The sequence below is a fragment of the Myotis myotis genome, unplaced genomic scaffold (assembly GCF_014108235.1).
Source record: "Myotis myotis isolate mMyoMyo1 unplaced genomic scaffold, mMyoMyo1.p scaffold_m19_p_1, whole genome shotgun sequence".
NCBI classification, from domain to species: domain Eukaryota; kingdom Metazoa; phylum Chordata; class Mammalia; order Chiroptera; family Vespertilionidae; genus Myotis; species Myotis myotis.
Window position 1 is genome coordinate 118,816,258 of NW_023416313.1, and position 18,803 is coordinate 118,835,060.

The 18,803-nt window shown below is 45.8% G+C and overlaps 1 pseudogene; it reads left to right on the plus strand.

Moving 5' to 3' along the window:
- Positions 1 to 11,670, plus strand: part of LOC118669276 — a 138,019-nt pseudogene extending 126,349 nt beyond the window's left edge.
- Positions 11,671 to 18,803: the final 7,133 nt, after the last annotated feature.

Sequence of the window (18,803 nt, forward strand, 5' to 3'; positions counted from 1 at the left end):
TTCATATAATGCTGGTTTGGTGGTGATGAACTTCTTAAGCTTTTTCTTATCTGTGAAGCTCTTTATCTGACCATCAATTCTGAATGATAGCTTTGCTGGATAAAGTAATCTTGGTTGTAGGTTCTTGCTATTCATCACGTTGAATATTTCTTGCCACTCCCTTCTGGCATGCATGGTTTCTGTTGAGAAATCAGCTGACAGTCGTATGGGTACACCCTTGTAGGTAACTAACTGTTTTTTCTCTTGCTGCTTTTAAGATTCTCTCTTTGTCTTTTGTCCTTGGCATTTTAATTATGATGTGTTTTCGTGTGGTCCTCTTTGGATTCCTTTTGTTTGGGGTTCTCTGCATTTCCTGGACTTGTAAGTCTATTTCTTTCACCAGGTAGGTGAAGTTTTCTGTCATTATTTCTTCAAATAGGTTTTCAATATCTTGCTTTCTCTCTTCTTCTGGCACCCCCATAATTCGGATGTTGGTACCCTTAAAGTTGTCCCAGAGGCTCCTTACACTACCTTCATATTTTTGGATTCTTTTTTCTTTCTTTTTTCCGGTTGGGTGTTTTTTGCTTCTTTGTATTTCAAATCTTTGACTTGATTCTTGCAATCCTCTAATCTGCTGTTGGAACTCTGTATAATCTTTATTTCAGTCAGTGTATGCTTAATTTCTTGTTGGTCCTTTTTCATATCCTCGAGGGTCTCACTAGATTTCTTGAGGGTCTCACTAAATTTATTGGCGGTTTCTAGAAAATTCTTGAAAAAACGTATAACCGTGGTTTTGAACTCTATATCCAGTAGTTTGCTTTCCTTCATTTCTGTCATTTGTGACCTGTTTCTTTGTCTCCACATTTTGGCTGCTTCCCTGTGTTGATAGAGTAGCTTTGTGGGCTAGGTGTCCTATAGGGCCCAGTGGCTCAGCCTCCCCAGTTACCTGAGGTGGACACTCTTGGTGCACCCCTTTGTGGGCTGTGTGCACAGTGTTGTTGTAGTTAAGCCTTGATTGTTGTAGGTATCACTGGGAGGAATTGACCTCCAGTCCAATTGTCTGTGAGAATCAACTGTGTCTACAGTGGGAGAACTTCTGTGCTGAAGATACCATTATGGAGCAAGACTTGCTTCAGTGGGGCTTTAGGGCTCACTGAGTCTGCCCCCTGAGTCTGTCCCTTATGGATCTGGGGAGTTGTAATATGGATGGTCCCACTCTGACCACTGGGTACAATGGCTCTTGGATCTCTAAGGAGGTGCGAATTTAGCCTCTGCCTGAGGCTACACAGCAGGAGCTATGGAGAGATCTGCAGATTCCTCTTCTTTGTTTGGGGTTTGGAGGTGCCCAGATGAGGCCCTGCTCTGGAGCAATGCAAGCTGCTGTGGGACCTTGGGCCTTTTTTGGATGTTCTGGGTCTCTCTGACCCAGCTGAAGTTTGTTAGTTAATTTTAGATTGCAAAGGGCCAGGCCATTCATATGCAAAAGCCTCTGTGCACAGCTTGGTGGGGGCAGGGTCTCAGGGAATGAACAGGGTGGAGCAAACAGCTATGGCTGATCCTCAGTCCTACCCTAAGAGGCCCCGTGTCTCAGTGTCCCAGTAATCGCTGCAAGCACCTCTGAGAGAAAGCTGCCCTCGAGTTCCAACTGATGCCAGACAGTATAGTTTCTCCCTGTATGAGTCTGGGTCCCCAGAGACTCACCCGGAACTGGAGTTCAGAGCAGTTGGGAGCTTGAGACTCCTTCCAGATTGAAAAAGACAACTGTGTCCTCAGTTGCCAGCCCTTTCCACGTGCACCTCCGTACCTCTGCACTTTACTTCCGCACCTCCTCTGAGTCTCAGTGTGCTTTTCTCTTTTTTTTCTAGTTGTAGAATTTCCACTCAGCCAGCCTCCCTGTGGTTCTGGATGATGTCTGTTCCGTCTTTTAGTTGTATTTTTGAAGTGGTTGTGTGAGGCAGCAATTTCCAGTGTTTACCTTTGCCACCATCTTGGTTTTTTTCTACATTTTTTTATTGAAGAATAATATACACACAGAAAAAAGGTATTTGAAGACTCTGGTAAACCATTCAGATAGGGGTGTTTGTCTGATTAATTTTGTCTTGTTTGACTGCTGTATAAATGAACTTGTATAATATTTACACTTTGGTGTCTGTTTCTTTTGCTTAGCATTGTGTTTGTGACATCTATCCCCCTGGTTATGTGTAGTTTGTCTATAATAATAAAAGCATAATATGCAAATTGGCCAAAGGGCCAAACAGCGGAATGATTGTCCAGACGACCTTCTGGACAAAGCCAGGGCTGTGAGGGCAGCCAAGGCAGCCGGGGCTGAGAGGGCAGCCGGGGCCGCAAAGGCCTACTCTTGCACGAATTTTATGCAATGATCCTCTAGTTCATTAATATTTAATATTAAATTGTCTAAATATACTGTATCACCATATTTTTATCTTTTATGTTGTTAATGGCATTGATGTATTTCTAGTTTTTGGGGTTTTTAAGATATATTTTTATTGATTACAGTGAGCAAGGAAGAGGGAAAGGAAGAGAGAGAGAAACATCAATGATAAGAGAGAATCATTGATCGGCTGCCTTCTGCACGCCCCTCACTGGGGATTGAGCCGGCAACCTGGGCATGTGCCTTGACCGGGAATCAAACCATAACCTCCTGGTTCCTAGGTTGACACTCAACTACTGAGCCACGCTGGCTGGGCTCTATTTTTTGTTTTGGGGGAAAGTGTTTTGTTTTGGCCTTTATGGAGAGTGCTCCTATGAACATTCTAGTACCTTGAATGTGTTTTGTATTTAGGGGTGGAATTGCTGGGATATAGGATATGCATATGTTCAAGATTAGCCGATGTTGTTAAACACTTTTGCAAAGTGTTAATATACCAATTTACATTTCCACCAGCCATGTATGAGTTCTAGTTGCTCACTAACATTGGACTTTTTGGATCTCTTACTCATTTCAACCATGCTGAATGTAAGTGTATGTGTTATGATAAAGTTTTGATCTCTATTTCCTTGATGAGAAAAATAAAACTTTGTTCTAGTATCATCACCAAACTGGCCCCTTGTGAGAGGGAGCCTGGTGTAATAAAGGGGCTCGGACCTTGGAATCAGTAGACATGGCTCTGCCCACCCTGATTTGTTGAATTGTGTGCCCTTCACCTATCTAATGCTCAGTTTTCTCAACTATACAATAGGAATCATGATTCTGATTTTGCAGCAGGAACACATGGGCATTGCAGTCCCCAGGCCCCTTTCTTCCTAACCTGTCTCCCTACTTCATGGGCACAGATATGTACATTAGACCCCTGGGGTACACTTACCCAAATGTCAGTCTTCTGCCTGCTCTGTCCTGGATATTTTCCCTCCTTTGGCAGCATCTTAAGGCTTTTTCCATCAGAAAGCTTTCTTTGATGTCACTGAGGCAGGGCCTAGACCAGAAAGAACAATGGATGGATCTCGAAGAGAAGCCATTTCTACTTGGCTTTCTCCATTGCCATACGGTGAGTGTGGGCATTGTCTGCAGCATCTCTGGGGCACTTGGAAAATGTCTGTTCTAGTGCTCTTTCATGTAGTGCTAGAGATTGAGCAGTTTAGTGGACAGAAAATAGACAAACTATTTTTATATACTTAGAATAATAGCCAAAGAGACTTGCAGAGAGCTGACATGTGCCTGTGTGTCCATGAGGAAAGGACAGCATTCCCAAACAGGACCCCCAAAGTCCTTCAGAGAGCTATGGAGAGTGCACCCATGCCTTTCCATCCTGTGGCACATCAGCATTATTCTGATCTGGGCAAGGCCTAGATTTAGAAGTCAAGCCCCTCATTCTCTCCACCGAGACATTGAACTACGGCACTGTGCAGGGGTTCTGTTGTGAGTGTCCTCATGATAAATTGGGCATTAACCCTGTAGTCCAGATGTCCAGAGATTATAGAATGCTAGAACACAGTGTTCTCTGGGAGAGACCTAGATGGCCTCTAACTATAAGGTTGATGGGAAATGTGGAGAAGCAGTGGGTGAGGGAAGTTGTTCAGGTCCAGGTTATAGCCTGGGTGCAAACACAGAGCTGGGACCTGGAGCATGTTTATGGAATGAATGAATTAAAGCACAGAGGGGCTACCTCACCAAAGGTTTTCAAAGAGTAGCTGATGAGGTAAGATTTTGTCCCGTGGGTAGTGGCTGGGGAGCTACTGGTTCATTTGAGAGTGGTTGGGATAAGGGTGAGATCATCAGAGCTGATCACAGATGCCCACCTGTGTCAGCCCATGATTCACAGTCTTCCCAACTGACTTGTTGGGAGTTTTTTATTATTGCTTCAGTCTCATTAATTGCAATCTATCTATTCAGATTCTCTGATTCATCCTAATTCAGTTTATACAGATTATATGTTTCTAGGAATTCATCCACATTGTCCAGTTTGTTGGCATATATTTGTTAGTAATATATCCTTACAAATATATAATATATATATATATATATATATATATATATATATATATATATATATGATTTCAGTTGTTACTTCTCCTCTTTCATTTCTGATTTTATTTATTTGGGTCCTCTCTCTCTTTTTCTTGAAGAGTCTGGTTAAAGGTTTGTTTATCTTTTCAAAGAACCAGCTCTTGGTTTCATTGATATTTTGTATTGTTTTTTTTGGTCTCTATGTCATTTATTTCTGCTCTGATCTTTATTATTTCCTTTCTTCTACTCACTTCAGGCTTTGTTTGTTCCTTTAAGTGTAAAGTTAGATTGTTTAATTGAGATTTTTTTTTCTCCCTTGAGATAGGGCTCGAATGCCTTGCATTTTTCTCTTACGGCTGTTTTTTGTGTCTCATAGATTTTGGGTTGTTATGTTCTTATTTTAATTTGTTTTAAGGTATGTTTTTATTTCTTTCTTGATCTCACTGTTAACCTATTCATTGTTTACTAACATATTCATTATTCAGACTTCATGTCTTTGTGTGTCTTTCCTCTTTTTTTTCTTATGGTTCATTTCTAGTTTCATAACTTTATGGTCAGGAAGATGCTTGATATGATTTCAGCCTTCTTTTTTTAAGATTAATGAATTTTTTAAATATATTTTATTGATTTTTTACAGAGAGGAAGGGAGAGGGATATAGAGTTAGAAACATCGATGAGAGAGAAACATCGATCAGCTGCCATCTGCGCACCCCCTACTGGGGATGTGCCCGCAACCAAGGTACATGCCCCCGACTGGAATCGAACCCAGGACCCTTCAGTCCGCAGGCCGATGCTCTATCCACTGAGCCAAACCAGTTAGGGCGATTTCAACCTTCTTAAATGTATTGAGATTTATTTTGTGTCCTAACATGCCTATCCTAGAAAATGTTCCATGTGCACTTGAAAAGAATGTAAATTCTGCTGCTTTGGGGTGAAATGCTCTGAAGATATCAACTAAATCCATCTGATTTAGTGTGCCATTTAAGGCCACTGTTTCCCTGTTTATTTTCTATCTGAAAGATCTATTTATTGATATCAATGGGGTGTTAAAATTCCCTACTGGGACTGTATTACTGTCAGTCTCTTATTTTATGCCTATCTCTTCTTTTATGTCCATCAAGATTTGCTATGTAGATTTTGCTGCTCCTGTGTTGGGTGCATAAATGCTTAAAAGGTTATAGCCTCTTGTCGGATTGATCCCTTTATCATTATACTAGAGGCCTGGTGCATGAAATTCATGCATGGGGGAGGGCCCTCAGCCCAGCCTGCACCCTCTCCAATCCAGGACCCCTTGGGGGATGTCCAGCTGCTGGTTTAGGCCCTATCCTGAGGATCGGGCCTAAACCGGCAGTTGGACATCCCTCTCATAATCTGGGACCACTGGCTCCTAACTGCTCATCTGCCTGCCTGCCTGATTGCCCCTACTGGCCCCCCTACCAGCCTGATCACCCCTAACCACCTCTACCTGCCAGCCTGGTTGCCCCCAGCTGCCCCTCCCTGCCAACCTAATCACCCCCAACGCCCCCCCCCCCAGCCTGGTCACCCCTAACTGCCCCCCTGCCAGCATGGTTGCCCCTAACCAATGCCCTCACCAGCCTGGTCACCTTTTACTGCCCCTCCTGCAGGCCTGGTCACCCCCAACTGCCCCCCTGTCAGCCTGGTTGCCCCTCACTGCCCCCCTCTGCTGGCCTGGTTACCCTTAACTGCACCGCCCTGCCAGCCTGGTTGCCCCTAACTGCCCCCCGTGCTGGCCTGGTTGCCTCTCACTAAACCCCTGCCGACCTGGTTGCTCCACACAGCCTGGTGCTGAGTTGTTTGGTCATCCCTCACTACCCCCCTGCCAGCCTGGTCACCCCACACAGCCTGCTGCTCAGTCATTTGATTGGCCCTCACTAACCCCCCTGCCAGCCTTGTCACCCCACTCAGCCTGTTCGGTCATCCATTTGATTGCGATGGCCCCTGGTTGTTTATATATATAACATAGAGGCCCGGTGCACAAAAATTTGTGCACTCGGGGGGGTCCCACAGCCTGGCATGTGCCCTCTCACAGTCTGGGACACCTCAAGGGATGTCCACTTGCCAGCGGGGAGCAGGCCTAAGCTGCATTCGGACATCCTTAGCGCTGCTGAGGAGGCGGGAGAAGCTCCAGCCACCACTGCTATGCTGGCAGCCGCCAGCCTGGCTTGTGGCTGAGCAGAGCTCCCTTGTGGGAGCGCACTGACCACCAGAGGGCAGCTCCTGCATTGAGCGTCTGCCCCCTGGTGGTCAGTGTGTGTCCTAGTGACCAGTCATTCCCAGTCATTCTGCTGTTAGGATCAATTTGCATATTACCCTTTTATTATATAGGATAGAGGTCTGGTGCATGGGTGGGGGCCAGCTGGTTTGCCCTGAAGGGTGTCCCAGATCATGGTGGGGGTCCCGCTGGGGTACCTGGCCAGCCTGGGTGAGGGGCTGAGGGCAGTTTTCAGGCTGGTCACACCCCCTTCAGGGTGGGGGTCCCCACTGGGGTGCCTGACAATCCTGGGTGAGGGGCTGATGGCTGTTTGCAGGCTGACCACAGCCCCTTTGGGGGGGTCCTGCTGGGGTGCCTGGCCAGCCTGGGTGAGGGGGTGAGGGGCTGAGGGCCGTTTTCAGGCTCACCATGCCCCCCGGAACCCAAGCTCCCAGCCTCTCCTTTTTTTCGTGTTTTTTTTTTCAGAAGGCATCTGGGATTTATTTATCTTCTGTAATTGAAACTTTGTAGCCTTGAGTGGAGCCCAGTGACAGCCAGGGCAGGCAGCAAGCTTGGCTTCCTCCATTGCCAGGGGCAACCCAAGCCTCCTGCTCGCTCCAGCTTCGTGGCCACCACCATCTTTGTGACAGAGTGATGGATTGATGGTTAATTTGCATATTACTATTTTATTAGATAGGATAGTGTCCTTCTTGGTCTCTTATTAAAGCCTTTGTTTAGAAGTTTATTTTGCCAGACATAAGTATTGCTACCCCATCATTTTTTTTTTTCATTTGCATAAGATATCTTTTTCTATCCCTTTACTTTCAATCTGTGTGATCTTTCATTCTAAGGTGGGTCTCTTTGTAGACAGTATATATATATATATATATATATATATATATATATATATATATATATATATATCTTATTTTCTTATCCATTCAGCTGTTATAAGTTTTAATTAGAGAATTTAAACCATTTACATTTAAAATTATTTTTAATAGGCATATATTTATTGCCATTTTATTCTTTTAGCTATGTTCTTTTGTGTGTGATTTTTCTTATTCTTCTTATAACATTTCTTGTAATACTGATTATGAGGTAACACACTTCTTTAGTGTTTTCTTATCTGGGAAGCTCTTTATTTCTCCTTCACATTTTAAATGATAGCCTTGCAAGATAGAGCAGTCTTGGTTGTGGGGCCTTGCTTTTTCATCACTTTGACTATTTAATGCCAATCACTTCTGGCCTGAAATGTTTCTCTGTTGAAAAATCAGCTGACAGTGTTATGGGAGCTCCCTTGTAGATAACTATCTTTCTCTTAAGATTTTAAGAGAAAAATCTTAAATCTTTGTCTTTAACCTTTGCCATTTTAATTGTGGTGTGTCTTTGTGTGGACCTCTTTGGATTCATCTTGTTTGGAACATTCTGCACTTTCAGTCCTTATATGTGTTTTCTTCCTTCACAAGGTTAGAAAAGTTTTTGTTATTATTTCTTCAAATAGGTTCTCAGTATCCTGCTCTCTCTCTCTTCTCCTTCTATTACCTCTATGATGCAGATGTTGTTACTCTTCATGTTGTCTCAAAGGTCCCTTAAACTATCCTCATTTTAAAAAATTATTTTTGCTGCCCTGATTGGATGCTTTTTCCTACCTTACCTTCCAAATCACTGATTCAATCCTCCACTTCATCCAACATACTGTTTATTTCTTCCAGTGTATTTTTCATTTTAGATATTGTATTCTTCATTTCTGACTTGTTCTTTGTTATGGTTTCTATGACCCTTTTGATGCTGTTTTACTTCTCACTAAGTTCCTTGTAGTCCTCACTAAGCTCCTTTAGCATCTTTATGACCATTTTTCTGAACTCTATATCTGATAAGTTGCTTGCCTCCATGTCATTTAAATTTCTCTGATCTTTCATTTGGAGCATGTTTCTTTGTCACCCCCTTTTGGCTGCTTCTTTGTGGTTGTTTCTATGTATGTATTAGGTAGATCTTTTAGACCCCAAGTCTTGGAAGGATAGCCTTATGTAGTTGGTGTCCTGTGGGATGCACTATCCTTGATCACCTGCACTAGGTGCTCCAGGAATGTCCCTTGTGTGGGTTATGTGGGCCTTCCTGCTGTAATTGAGACTTGATTGCTATTACTTCTTTTGTGTATGGGATCAACCCTCAGGCTGGCTGACTGTGAAGTTCAATCCCTGACTGTGAGGTATTGACCACATGGCACAGAATCCACCTCAGCAGGGTCTGGTGCAAGTTGAGATCTCCCTTTGGATATACCACTTGTGAAGCTCATTGAATCCTGCTCTGATATTCTCTGAAGCTGGCTTCTGGATGTGCTAGTTCTGGGCCTCTGGGAGGGACTCTGATGCTAAACAATGTCAGACAGATTGCAGTATTTTCAAAGTACACCAGAAGATATCAACAAGAAGAGGGTAATTGTGTTCAAATTAGACACAATCATAAATATTTTTTTAATTAAATCTTTATTGTTCAGATTATTACATTTGTTCCTCTTTTTTCCCCCCATAACTCCCCTCCTCCCAGTTCCTGCCCCACCCTCCGCCCTCACTCCCCACCCACTGTCCTCATCCATAGGTGCACGATATTTTTCCAGTCTCTTCCCACATCTCCCACACCCCTTTCCCCCCCAAGAATAGTCAGTCCATTCCCTTTCTATGTCCCTGATACTATTATGATCACCAGATTATTTATTCACTTGATTCTTAGATTCACTTGATGATAGATGCATGTTTGTTGTTCATAATTTGTATCTTTACCTTTTTCTTCTTCTTCCTCTTCTTAAAGGATACCTTTCAGCATTTCATATAATACTGGTTTGGTGGTGATGAACTCCTTTAGCTTTTCCTTATCTGTGAAGCTCTTTATCTGACCTTCAGTTCTGAATGATAGCTTTGCTGGATAAAGTAATCTTGGTTGTAGGTTCTTGGTATTCATCACTTTGAATATTTCTTGCCACTCCCTTCTGGCCTGCAAAGTTTCTGTTGAGAAATCAGCTGACAGTCGTATGGGTACTCCCTTGTAGGTAACTGAGTTTCTTTCTCTTGCTGCTTTTAAGATTCTCTCTTTGTCTTTTGCTCTGGCATTTTAATTATTACGTGTCTTGGTGTGGTCCTCTTTGGATTCCTTTTGTTTGGGGTTCTCTGCGCTTCCTGGACCTGTAAGTCTATTTCTTTCACCAGGTAGGGGAAGTTTTCTGTCATTATTTCTTCAAAGAGGTTTTCAATATCTTGCTCTCTCTCATCTTCTGGCACCCCTATGATTCTGATGTTGGTACGCTTGAAGCTGTCCCAGAGGCTCCTTACACTATCTTCATATTTTCGGATTCTTTTTTCATTTTGCTTTTACGGTTGGGTGTTTTTTGCTTCTTCGCATTTCAAATCTTTGCCTTGATTCTTGCGCTCCTCTGGTCTGCTGTTGGGAGTCTGTATAGTATTCGTTATTTCAGTCCATGTATGCTTAATTTCTAGTTGGTTCTTTATCATAACATCGAGGGTCTCATTAGATTTCTTGAGGATCTCACTACATTTATCGGCGGCTTCTAGACAGTTCTTAAGAGACCTTAAAAGTGTGGTTCTGAACTCAATATCCTCCATTGACAGTTTTGTCCTGTTTCTTTGTCTCCGCATTTTTTATGCTTTCTTGGTGCACCCCCTAGTGGTCTTTGTGCGCAGTCTTGTTGTAGTTAAGCCTTGAATGTTGTTGGCAATACTGGGGGTGATTTGACCTCCAGGCTAACTGGCTATGAGAGTCCGCTGTGTCTGCAGTGGGAGAGCTTCTGTGCTGGATCTCTAGGGCGGTGCTAATTTAGCATTTGCCTGAGTCTATCCGGCAAATGGCTCTGTGCAGGGCTTGGGCTGGGCGGGTCCCCAGGGATCTACAGGGCGGGCCGGAGTGAGCAGTTATGGCTGCTCTCAGTTCCGTCCCCAGGGGCTCCACCTCACAGAGTCCCAGCAACTGCTCCAAACCTCGAAGAGAAAGCTGCTTTCGAGCTCCGACCGAAGCCAGACAGTCCCACTTCTCCTGTCTGAGTCTGGGTCCCTAGAGACTCGCCCGGATCTGGAGCCCAGAGTCTGAAACTCCCCCCCGATTGAAAACAACAACCGCACCCTCCGCCTCCAGCCCACTCTGCGTGCACTCCGCACCTTAGTATTTCACTTCAGCACTGCGTCTCCTCTGAGTCTGGGTATGATATTCTCTTTCCTCCTAGTTGTAGAATTTCCACTCAGCCAGCCTTCCTGTGGTTCTGGATGATGTCTGTTCCATCTTTTAGTTGTTTTTTGAAGTGGTTGTTCAAGGCAGCAATCTCTGGCATTAACCTATGCCGCCATCTTGGTTTCTCCTCAATCATAAATATTTTTAATCAATTACAGCTGGCATACAATACTATACTAGCTTCAGTTATACAACACAATGGTTATACATTTATATAACTCACAAAGTGATCACTCTGATAAAAGATACAATTTTCTTGAAGCATCTGAAGTCCTTCCCTGGTGGAGAGGGTCTCAATTACTATACCAGTATTCATCCTACAGCATTTGTCCTTTTTAAAATACAGCCATGCTCCCCTTTCTTTAGCTGCTGATAAGGTGCTTTTTCCTTCTAGGGAAGCTAAGGCCACAATGGGGTGAGGCCCCCACTTCATCCAGCACTAGCCCACACCATAGCCTCCATGTCAGAGCTTGCATGCATCTACTTGGCCCTCATCCTGCATGATAATGAAGTGACAGTTATGGGGGAAAAATCAATGCCCTCACTAAAGTAATCAGTGTAAATATTGAACCTTTCTGGCCAGGCTTGTTTGCATAGTCTCTGACTGGTGTCAACATTGGGAGCCTCATCTGCAATGCAGAGGCTGCTAGCCCTGCCTAGCAGCTGGTGCTGCCCCAGCAGGAGGTCCACTGCTGCTACAGCTAAGGAGAAGAAAGTGTCAGCAAAGAAAGAATAACCTGAGCAGTCTGATGATGAAATGGCTTTTGGTGTTTAAGACTAAACCTCTTTTGTTATACGTTCAATAAAAAGATGAACTCTGCAATATATATATTGCACACACACACACACTAGAGGCCGGTGCACAAAAATTTGTGCACTTGGAGGGTCCCTCAGCCCGGTCTGTGCCCTCTTGCAGTCTGGGACCCCTCAGGGGATGACCACCTGCTGGCTTAGGCCCGCTCCTCGGGGGATTCGGCCTAAGCTGGCAGTCAGACATCCCTCTGGAAGCCCAGGAGCAGGCCTAAGCTGCAGTCGGACAACCTTAGTGCTGCTGAGGAAGCAGGAGAAGTTCCCGCCACCACCGCTGTGCTGGCAGTCCTCAGCCTGGCTTGTGGCTGACCTGTGGCAGTGCACTGACCACCAGAGGGCAGCTCCTGCATCGAGTATCTGCCCCCTGGTGGTCAGTGTGTGTCATAGTAACCAGTCATTTCCAATCAGTCTGCTGTTAGGGTCAATTTGCATATTAACCTTTTATTATATAGGATAGAAGTCTGGTGCATGGGTGGGGGCCAGCTGGTTTTCCCTGAAGGGTGTCCTGGATCTGGGTGGGGGTCCCACTGGGGTGCCTGGCTAGCCTGGGTGAGGGGCTGAGGGCCATTTTCAGGCTGGCCACAGCCCCTTCAGGGTAGGGGTTCCCCTTGGGGTGCCTGGGCAGTCTGGGTGAGGGGCTGATGGCTGTTTGCAGGCTGGCCAAGACCCGCAGTAGGGACCCTCACCCATGAGGATGTGGCCAGCCTCTGTGAGTGGCTGATGGCTGTTTTCAGGCTGGCCACGGCCCCCAGCCACCCAAGCTCCCAGTGGAGGCTGGCTGGAAGCAGGTATCTGGGATTTATTTATCTTCTACAATTGAAATTTTGTTGCCTTGAGCAGAGACCACAACTGGCCAGGGCAGGCGGGAAGCTTGGCTTCCTCCATCGCTGGGGCAAGCAAGCCTCCTGCTTGCTCCAGCTCAGTGGCTGCCAGCCACCATCTTGGTTGGGTTAATTTGCATATAGTCACTCTGATTGGGTGGTGGGCATTGCTTGGGGCATAGCAGAGGTGTGGTAAATTTGCATGTTTCTCTCTCTCTTTATATATATATATATAAAGGCTGCCATATAATTCCTTAAACTGCCAAGTTTTTGAAACAATATTTGTGGGAAACCATTTATTGTCTTCACTAGCTGATAAGCGTAGACAGAGTACCCCCCAAAGGCTGGGTGCCTTTGAAGCCCTAGCAAAGGTCGGAGCTAGGCGCCACCTCTGTTTGTCCAGACAGTGGTAGCTGAAACAACTTCCCCATTTATCATTATGTAAATCCTTGCTGATGGGCTAGTCTGCCTGTTGCCAGGAGTCACCTGCCTAAGGGCTATGCTATGGGTGTATCCCAGATCAATAAAAGGTTGGCACGGCCTGAGCACCAGTGGAAGCCCTTCCCTTTGAGTTGGACTTGTCCGCCTGGTCCCCCAATATCCTCAATTATCTCGTGTCTTTTCTCTTTCATTTGTGTGCGGCCCTGCTTCCAGGTCCTGAAACCTGATCCACGCAGGACGTGGGAAGGAAATACTCAACAAATATTCTCATTGCTATCTCCATGTTACAGACACTGGATGTCATTTCATGCAAAGAACCTGATTCACTCACCATTTGTTCAACAAACACTCACAAAATATCTGCTATTTGCCTGTGCAGAGTGAGGTGAATGAAACCCAGTTTGGCCTCCCAAGGTGCGCAGCAGCCACACTGGGGGGGAAAAACAGACACTCTCTGGAGTTAGAACCTTTGTGATATAGGCTTGGGGTGAGTCATTAGTTCTGCAGTGGTGAGGGGTGGCCAAGTTGCTAGGGAAGGATACAGGCCCCTGTGGGGGATTCAAACATGTAAGTGTGCCTGGGCCAGACCCTCAAGGAGGTTGTAATTTTCTAGGACCAAGGTAGATGATGACAGCAGAAAGGGAGATCCAGGTACAAAAACTAACTAACTTGAGCAAATAAAAGGAAAAGGGACTAGCATGTGGGAGAAAGTTAGGTCATCCTTCTGGAAAAGGGTGAGGGAGACCGTCTTGGCCTAGTGCTACAACAGTTCCTCTCCCAAAGCCCCAGCCTTAGTTCCCTTTTCTCTGAACTTCACATGCTAGGCTGCTTTTGTCTCTCACACAACCAAGCTGTTTCTCACCTCCAGGCCTTTGCTTTTTCTTTCCCCTCTTCCAGGGAGGACTTCTACCCCAAATTTCTTCCTCCCCTGGCAGACATTGTTTGTTGCTATGCTCCATTATCACCTTCCCATAAAGCCTTAGATTGAACACAGAGCCCTCTTACCTTCCAACAGCACCTTCTCCACGTCATCATAGTGTTGTTTGTCTTCCCATAGTGCCTCCTGGTCATGGTGTTGTTTGCCATCTGCCTTTCTCACTGGACTGTGAGCAACTTTGAGGAAGGGGCTAGGTATTGGCCCTACCATGAGTCATGAATGGAAGGACGGGGCTGAGGAAGGGGAGATGTGTTACCTCTTAACTCCCTAAATGGGAAAAAAATCTTAACAGTCAGAAATATGGAAGAACTAGGAGAAGCTCTCAATATGGACTGTGCAATTGTGGCTGTACTTGAGCTTCTGTTTGCTCTGTAACAGTATAAAAGTTACCTACTTTTCATCCAGAGAGAAAATGAAATCCAAGCACAATCAATTTCTCTAATCTTCTTCCCTTGAGCAGTGTTTACACTCTGCCCCCATTGCCAAGGAGTTTCTAAGTGATCATGGCCCTTTAGGCTTTGCCCCTCAGCACTGGAGGCCACCTCCTCTCGGAAACTTCCCTGGATGGCCCAACCACAGATCTCTGACTCACAATTGGTCAGGAACTAACTCTCCTCCCCCACACCTTCAAATAAGATCTGGAGTTCCTTAGGATTCCACCCCTGCTCTCTCCTCTCGCCCTTCATTTTCCCTTTCTCAGTCTCACCTACACCCTGACCCCACAGACGAGCTACATGTTCCTTCTCAAACCTCTATCACAGGTTTGTGACATTTGGAGCTGTTTGGCCTATAATGTTTTGTTTTGTTTTGTTTTAAATATGTTTTTATTGATTTTTTTTTTTTTTTAGAGATAGAGGAAGGGATAGGGAAGAGAGAGAGAGAGAGAGAGAGAGAGAGAGAGAGAGAGAGAGAGAGATTAATGTGAGAGAGAAATATCGATTGGTTGCTTCCTGTACGCACCCAACCAAGGGCGAAGCCAAAACTTGGGCATGTACCTGAACCGGGAATCTAACCAGCAACCTTTTGGTGCATAGGGTGACACATAATCAACTGAGTCACACTGGCCAGGGCTGGCCTGTAGCATTTTTTAAATAGTTTTAATTAGTTGCTTAACATTTACAAATCAGCAGATATCTATAAATAAGTTTACTTTGTGATAATTTTTCAAACTGTACATTTAGGATTTTAGGATTTATATGCTTTACTATATCTATACTTCAATTAACATTTTTTTAATCTGAAGATTTTATATAAAATTTAGATTTCCACCTCCTCTTCAATATGTAGAAAGCCTGCAACATTGGATCTTTATTGTAAACTAGAGGCCCAGTGAAAAAATTTGTGCACAGGTGGGGTCTGGCCAGCCCAGCCCCAATCAGAGCGGATTGGGGCCAGGCCTGCTGGGAGGAGGAGATGGCAGGAGATAGAGCCCTGATCTGGGCTTGATCAGGGCCAGGACGGCTGGGGAGAGGAGCCAAAGGTGATTGGCCCCCGGGCCCACCCCCAATTGGTGTGCAGGGGGGCAATTGGAGCTGGAGCTGGCTGGGGGGAGGGGCTGCGGGCCAATCAGGGTGGTGGAGACTGATTGGGAGTGAGGCCGGCCATGGGGAGGGACTGTGGGAGGTGGGCTGGCCGGCCCCAGCCGCAAATGGGGTGGGGAGGGCCATTTGGGGACCAGCGGCCTGGGGGATGGGCATTGGTAGTTGGCCAGCTGGCCTTGCCCCTGATCAGAGTGGGAGGGCTGATTGGGGGTGGAGCTGACAGGGGGGAGGGGTTGCAGGCCGATTGGGGTGGTGGGAGCCCATTGGGGTCAGGGCCAGCAGGGGGAGGGGCTGCAGGAGGTTGGCCAGCTGGCTCTACACCCTATTGGGGTAGGCAGGGGCAATCAGGGGTGGGAACAGCCAGGGGGAGGAGCTGTGGGCTGATTGGGGTGGGGTAGACCAATTGGGGGTGGGGCTGGCTGGGGGGAAGGGCTAAGGGAGAGGTCAGCCAGCCCTCCTGCCCTCAATCTGGGGGGGAGAGGCCAATCAGGGCTGGGCCAGCTGCAGGGAGGGGCCACTGGAGGTTGGCCGGTCCGCCCCATCCTTCGCACTCCCACCCCCACCCCCCAACCGGGCCAGTTCGCTGGCCACAGAGGGCATCATAGCAACTGGTCGTTCCGTTGTTACAGCTTTCCAGTCACTAGCTTTTTATATATATATAGGTGAGTTTGGGCTAACAGCTAGGTTCTTTTTTTTTAAATTAAATCTTTATTGTTCAGATTATTACATTAGTTACTCTTTTTTCCCACCATAACTCCTCTCCACCCAGTTCCCACCCCACCTTCCGCCCTCACTCCCCACCCACTGTCCTCATCCATAGGTGCATGATTATTGTGCAATCTCTTCCTTCACCCCACACCCGTTCCCCCCCCCCCCCCAAGAATAGTCAGTCCATTCCCTTTCTATGTCCCTGATTCTATTACAATCGCCAGTTCATACTGTTCATCAGATTACTTATTCACTTGATTTTTAGATTCACTTGTTGATAGATGTGTATTTGTTGTTCATAATTGGTATATTTACCTTTTTCTTCTTCTTCCTCCTCTTCTTAAAGGATACCTTTCAGCATTTCATATAATACTGGTTTGGTGGTGATGAACTCCTTTAGCTTTTTCTTATCTGTGAAGCTCTTTATCTGGCCTTCACTTCTGAATGATAGCTCTGCTGGATAAAGTAATCTTGGTTGTAGGTTCTTGCTGTTCATCACTTTGAATATTTCTTGCCACTCCCTTCTGGCCTGCATGGTTTCTGTTGAGAAGTCAGCTGACAGTCATATGGGTACTCCCTTGTAGGTAACTGACTTTCTTTCTCTTGCTGTTTTTAAGATTCTCTCTTTGTCTTTTGCTCTTGGCATTTTAATTTTTACATGTCTTGGTGTGGTCCTCTTTGGATTCCTTTTGTTTGGGGTTCTCTGCGCTTCCTGGACTTGTAAGTCTATTTCTTTCACCAGGTAGGGGAAGTTTTCTGTCATTATTTCTTCAAAGAGGTTTTCAATATCTTGCTCTCTCTCATCTTCTGGCACCCCTATGATTCTGATGTTGGTACGCTTGAAGCTGTCCAAGAGGCTCCTTACACTATCTTCATATTTTTGGATTCTTTTTCATTTTGCTTTTCTAGTTGGGTGTTGTTTGCTTCTTCGTATTTCAAATCTTTGACTTGATTCTTGTGATCCTCTAGTCTGCTGTTGGGAGTCTGTATAATGTTCTTTATTTCAGTCAGTGCATGCTTAATTTCTAGTTGGTCCTTTATAACAACATCGAGGGTCTCATTAGATTTCTTGAGGATCTCACTACATTTATCGGCGGTCTCACCAGTCTTTTCAAGGGCCTTATTAAATTTATCGGCAGCTTCTAGACAGTTCTTTAAAGACCTTAAAAGTGTGGTTTTGAACTCTGTATCCAGCAGTTTGCTTTCCTCCCATTCTGTCATTTGTTTCCTGTTTCTTTGTCTCGGCATTTTTTATGCTTCGCTGTGTCGATAGAGTGCCTTTCTGTGCTAAGTGTCCAAATTACCTGAGGTAGACACTCTTGGTGCACCCCCTTGTGGGCTTTGTGCACAGTCTTGTAATTAAGCCTTGATTGTTGTAGCTATCACTGTGAGGAATTGACCTCCAGGCCAATTGGCTGTGAGAATCAGCTGTGTCTGCAGTGGGAGAACTTCTGTGCTGAAGACACCCCTCTGGGGATAGACTTGCTTCAATGGGGCATTGGTGCTCACTGAGTCTGCCCCTTGAGTGTGTCTTTTATGGTTCCACGGAGCTGCAAACTGGATGGTCCCACTCTGACCTCTGGGCTTCCTGGCTCCTGGATCTCTAGGGAGGTGCTAATCTAGCCTTTGCCTGAGGCTATCCAGCACAAGTCTCCCTGCAGGGCTTGGGCGGTGCGGGTCCCACAGGATCAACAGGGTTGGGGTAGCAATTATGGCTGCTCTCAGTCTTGCCCTCAGAGGCTCTGCTTCTCAGTGTCCCAGTAATCACTGCAAGCCCCACGGAGAGAAAGCTGCCTTAGGGATCTGAGCGATGTCAGACAGTCCCGCTTCTCCCATATAAGTCTGGGTCCCTAGAGACTCACCCGGAACTGGAGCTCAGAGCCTGAGACTCCCTCCCGATTGAAAACAACAACCACGCCCTCAGCCGCCAGCCCACTCCACATGCACTCTGCACCTTAGTATTTTACTTCAGCACTGCGCCTCCTCTGAGTCTCTGTCTGCTTTTCTCTTTCCTCCTAGTTGTAGAACTTCCACTCAGTCAGCCTTCCTGTGGTCTGGATGATGTCCGTTCTGTCTTTTTGAAGTGGTTGTTCGAGGCAGCAAGCTCCGGTGTTTACCTATGCCGCCATCTTGGTTTTCTCCACAGCTGCGTTCTTAACAAAAGGCATGTACTCCCTATTTTGTCACAGTCTCTACCACTCTCTATTTGATTCATTGGCTGTTTTCTTCATTTGTGTACCTGTCCCTAGTATAGTTATTCAAACTAGTTCTCCAAAATTTATTTCCCACTGCCTCCTGAATGTTCCATGGGTACCTCAAACTCAGAACATTATAATTGAACTCACATCTTCCCCATTCCCCTGTTACCCAAACCTCCCACTCCAGTATTCCCACACCTAGGAAATAAATTGTAACCTACCCAAACAGCTAAAGCAAAGGCTTAGGCATCTCTAAGACTCCTGTCTCCCTCTTGTCTTACTCACAATTAATCAACAACACTGATGATTCTGCAAATCTGTCCACTACCCTCCATCCTACAGACCCCATCTGGCCAAACCACCATCCTCCCTGATTGGGACCACAGCAACCGCCTGACTGATCTTGCCTCCTGTCCCACCTCTCTAATATGCTTTATCCTCTATAGCCAGAA